Source organism: Pan troglodytes, chromosome 16, assembly GCF_028858775.2.
Source record: "Pan troglodytes isolate AG18354 chromosome 16, NHGRI_mPanTro3-v2.0_pri, whole genome shotgun sequence".
NCBI lineage: Eukaryota > Metazoa > Chordata > Mammalia > Primates > Hominidae > Pan > Pan troglodytes.
Genome location: NC_072414.2, coordinates 29,297,402 through 29,303,401, shown reverse-complemented (window position 1 = coordinate 29,303,401; position 6,000 = coordinate 29,297,402).

Below are 6,000 nucleotides of genomic sequence, written 5' to 3'. Positions count from 1 at the left end.
GCTATCGGTTTTTATTAGGCATAATGTGACAAATTTGTGGGATAAAGTACTCTCGTCTGGGTTGATTTTGCCCAAAGTGGAGTAGTATGAACAATTATTGATGATCAAGGAGTTATTCCCTTTTTATAGGTATATTTTATTTTGCAACCACTAAAAGTGGTTCATTTACTAGAAATACAACACCTTAAATTGACACTTCACTGCAGAGAAACTCACAATTATTCACGCATAATGTTTCATATTTAAAACAACTATCTTTCCCTAATATTGGCAGTAGAGAGAAATTGAAACACCAAGGGACTAGATCAAAAACCACTCAGACCATGAGTGGAATGGCTAATTATCTGACTGTCCATTCAAGTATTCACCTTTTTTTCTGAACACTCCTGTAGTGTTTCCTCGTGTGACTTTCTTGTGGCACTAATCAGACATTATATTGTACTGTAGTTATTTATGTGCTTCTTTCAGATGCCCTAAACCACAAATTCTTCAGGTCAGGATCCACTTCTGATTCATCTCCACATTGTCACACTCTCAGTAGTTTCTCAATAAACACTAAATGAATAAATGAAAAAATGACCAATACCCATCTGTGACTGATCTTTCCACTTCGTTTTAGTGTATGGGCTACACTCTATTCCTATAGTGTTCTTTCAAAAATTTGTATAAACATCCTTGAGGAAAAAGAGCAGAAGGGATTTGGGAAGTATGAAAATGGCTTCTGACCCTTGGAGCAGAAGGAGAGGTGAACTGCCTTAGTCTGCGTTGGACACAGTGTTGTTGAACAACTCTGCAGAATCTTTCTCCCTCACTCTCCACGTGGACTCTACATCCCACCTATAATCTTGTACGGCTGCAACAGACCACATGGCCCATAACTTACAATGCCACCTAACAGAGTCCTCTCCCATTGAGAGAACTTACATGTATTTTTTAAGAAGAATAATTTTGGATAGCTTCATACTCTTGGTGTTTGAGGAGGGGTACTAGATCCCAGTGGAAAATGAGGCCATCTCCTTTGTGTACAGCCATCCCCTTGTATCCATGGGGGATTGGTTCCAGGACACCTGCAGATACCAAAATCAGCAGATCCTCAAGTCTTTTGTGTAAAATGTAGCATATTTGCATATAACCTACACATATCCTCCTATATACTTTAAAGTCATCTCTAGATTACTTATACTACCTAATAGAATGTAAATGCTACGTAAATAGTTTTTGTATTGTTTAGGGAATAATGACGAGAAAAAATCTGTACATGTTCAGTGCAGATGCAATTTTTTTCAAATATTTTCAATCCTCAGTTGATTAAATCCATGGATGCAGAACCCATTGATATGGAACCCACAGATACAGACAGCTAACTGTACATTTCTTTATAAAACTCTCAGGTGACTTGCATGAAAGGACAATATTTGAACTCTAGAAACAATGCCTAAAAAATATTGTTGGCTATATAATATTTGAAATCTTGAAACTTAAGGAAAATACTTAAATCTCCTAAGTAATGTAAATTAAGACAATGATATGTGAGGGTAAACCACTTAAAGACCTGGCTGTATACTGTTCCTTTAAAAAAAAAAAAAAGGCTGGTGTTATGCTGGAAACTGATGAGATGCAAACATATTAACAGTTACCAAAATAGCTGATCAATCTAGTTGATTTCATAAATAAAAATGAGGCAGCCCATCAGAGAAATGCAAATCAAAACCACAATGAGATACCATCTCACATCAGTTAGAATGGCAATCATTAAAAAGTCAGGAAACAACAGGTGCTGGAGAGGATGTGGAGAAATAGGAACACTTTTACACTGTTGGTGGGACTGTAAACTAGTTCAACCATTGTGGAAGTCAGTGTGGCGATTCCTCAGGGATCTAGAACTAGAAATACCATTTGACCCAGCCATCCCATTACTGGGTATATACCCAAAGGATTATAAATCATGCTGCTATAAAGACACATGCACATGTATGTTTATTGCGGCATTATTCACAATAGCAAAGACTTGGAACCAAGCCAAATGTCCAACAATGATAGACTGGATTAAGAAAATGTGGCACATATACACCATGGAATACTATGCAGCCATAAAAAAGGATGAGTTCATGTCCTTTGTGGGGACATGGATGAAGCTGGAAACCATCATTCTCAGCAAACTATTGCAAGGACAAAAAACCAAATACCACATGTTCTCACTCACAGGTGGGAATTGAACAGTGAGAACACATGGACACAGGAAGGGGAGCATCACACACTGGGGACTGTTGGGGATGGGGGCAGGGGGGAGAGATAGCATTAGGAGATATACCTAATGTTAAATGACGAGTTAATGGGTGCAGCACACCAACATGGCACATGTATACATATGTAACAAACCTGCATGTTGTGCACGTGTACCCTAAAACTTAAAGTATAATAAAAAAAAATGAGGCAGCCTTGCTTGTAGATGCCAGTTAGGCAAAATAACTGGTTAATCTACACATCCTATCCTTATCCCTTAGTCTCACTAGCCTATAGTCACATATGTGTTCTTTCATGTAATTCTCAAATGAGAAATAAAATGCTCAAAAAAATTGAGCAATGCTCATTTGGTTTGCTTACATTGTTTTTACCTCAGCAATATAATAATTTTAAAGAATATAAAGTAATTGTACAACTGAACAGAATACAAAAATAAAAAGTCAATTTTACTTTTCACTCCAGAGCACTTCCTTTCTGCAAACATCTTCCACTGACATCCACCTCTATCCCCTCTAGTGGTTGTAAGTTTGGCCTGATACACAGTTCAGTGGCATGCAGGAGAGACAGAGTTAAAATGAAAATTAAGCACTTTATTGACAAGAAGAATTAACATCCAACAAAAAATAAAATCCATATGCACTTTCTTGCTGAGGAAAAATGATGTGCAGACAACACAGGCTATTGATTTGAACCAATGGAAGTTAAAGCAGAATATTTATTGGACCTTACAGTATTTAAATGCCTTAAATTCCACTTAGTACCACTAGCTGCTAGCACTGCAGAATTCTAGAATTGCACCCTGCAGTTTGTACTAATTGGTGGGAAATGTAGGCCTGATGTCAAAGACAACTATAATTGTCTGATGAAAATAACTTGCTTTTGACACCAGTATATGTTGCACCCCATACATCACATCCTCCTTGCGTAAGGAGGTGTTATTTTATATAGCCAAGGTAATTATAATTGGCTTTAATGTATCTGAAATAACTACATATAAAAGAGTGTTGTAAGAAAGAAGAGGCTTACAATGACCTAGTAGCATTTATGACAAAATGGTTCCTCAAGGAATTTTTAAATTTTTTTTAAAGCCTAACCAAAAGCACTGGCTTATATTATGCAGGTTTTAGAATGTTAGAAAGCTGCAATTTAGAGACAATCCTATTTTGACCATAATGTATTTTGTCATGTGAAGATAAAATGTAGGAGACGTTTACATTTCTCCAATCCACTGAGCTTCCAGCCCAGGACTTGCATTTCTTTTCTCACATCAATCGACATCTTTTTAAACATTGTATTCATGTCTATCTCCCTTGTCAGCAAATAAAGTTTGATAAATAAAATTCCATATGATAAATATGTTAGATTTAAGGAGCAGCCTTGATAAAGTGTGGATGTTTTCAAAAATGAGTTGTGAAAAACCAATACATTTAACAAGGCTAATGTGTTACCAGTTCCAAATATATTATGGATGATGTGCAGAAGTATAATGACCCAAAAGAGCATTTGCACAGGTTTTCACACTGCTTAAATTACTGCTAGATAGAAAAAAACATTCTCCAGAAGTTGGACCCGTTGCCTCTGTAGATCAACATCTGACTGTAGCAACATCTTGGCTTGTCACTAAATTTCAAATTAACAGCAGCCACCAGTAACTTATTACAAGGGAGTATTTTCACTTCACAAGCATCAAATCCTATGGCACATTTTTATAATATGCAGCCTTTCCTCCCATCCCTTACTCTAAGCCTTCTGCCACGTTTAGTTCTCCTGACCTACTACCTTCCTAGTTAGCCAAACCCACTCCATTACCTTGAAATCTTATTAGTTATGCAAATATTCACAGATAATTTGGAAAGAAGTGATGATGCTTCCTCATTTCTGTGGTCTTCAATTCTACAACGCTCATTATACTTTACATAACAAAATGCACTTCACACCTCAATTTTTCCTGTACAGGATTGTGACATTAACACACACTTTGCGTTAAAATGAGCCAAGTAATATGCTACATATTTTACATGAGTTATGTCATTGAATCCTTACCTCAATTCTGTCAGAGTTACTATTAATTACTTCCATTTTGCAGATGAGAAAATTGAGTTTTGATGCCAATGCCAGTGCTTTTAACCACTTAGTAATACTTCCTATCCTCTATGAAATATATAAGGTTATGCTGCGTTCATATTTTTTTCAGATCATGTCTACCCAACAAGAATGAACATTATATAGACTCTACCACATGAGATATGATTGTATCATGTTGCTAATGACAGCCAAAATATATAATGTATAATTTTAATAGCTTCCAATGTATATAATTTTTAGATTTCCTTAGAATACCACAGTAATTACACCAGGGAAGCTATGTCAAAACTCTGATGAAATCATCACAAATTCTCTACCAAGATGCTTTAATAAATCTTGAATTGATGAAGCAACCATTTACAAATGAGACACATGTATAGTGATAAAAATAGGGTACAAGAAATGGGGAGATCCCTTGGAAACATCCTGCAAACTACAAAGTGGTCTCCTGTTGTTAGTTATATGTATAATATTTTAAAATTCCTCACCTTTCCTTTTTGCGTATATGACCTACAACACATTTATATAGGTTTTATACATTACATTATATGTGTGTGTATTCCTTCATAGCTTGAAAAATACTATGAAAGGGATTTGTTCACCCTGTTGCTTTTGGCATAGTTTATCTTTTTAGAAATAATATCATTTTAAATAATAAGAAAAGAAAATAACTGAGCACTGATTTTAGAGTAGAAATAAGAAAATTATAGAGAATAATTACTGGCAGCCTCTATACACTCTATCAGAGCAGGCCTTCAGTAGGAGCATCCACTTGTTTTCGCTGTGAAGTTGTGTCTATTAAAGAAAACACATTGAATTTTTATGGGTCATTTCTATTAGTAAAATCTTCCTACTACATCATACTGCAATTTAGTGGGATCCTACTTTGTATCAGACACTGGAATGGGTATAATACATAGGTAGATACAGATATAGATCTGTAATAATAATAATAAAAGTCATAGCCTGAATATATCAAACATTTTCTATTAAATATTTGACATGCAATGTCCAATATTTATTTATCCAATAAGTTATTTATTCATTAACATATGTATTGAGACAAACCTTGTTCAAAATTGCAGATAGGATAGAGAAATGAATAAAACAGACAGGTAATATAAAGGATAAGTACTATTTTTAACCTCTGTTTTACAGATAAGAAAGCAGAGACTCCAAAGTATTTATGAAGCTTGCCCAGCATCGTAAGGCAAAAGGGTAATGAAGGTGAGGTTTCACCTCTCCATCTGTTAGCATGAGAAATCTTGCACTTACCCCCAACATGCCTCCATGCTGTGTACAATGTGGGCTTATTACTATGATGGTCATGAAGGACTTTTCCTACTGTTTGGGTAAGAGAAACTTAAGATTAGTACTTAACCCAACTTAATTCTGATGTAAATTCTTATGCAATAAACATTCAAGGGTTTATCAAAAAGGATTATTGTAGTCATTAAATCCAAGATTTTAAAAATCAGAAAAAAAATTATATGCTGCCGGGTAGTAAAATTTAAACCACTATTCTTTCAGGATGGACCTCTTTAGTGTGGCTTACTTTTGTAGATATTAATGGAAGGCTGGTCATGGTGGGGTAAGAATATGAGTAAGAATAGATGTCTTAGTTTCAATCTATGGCTCTAACATTAACTATTTTAGTTTTTTGACAAAATT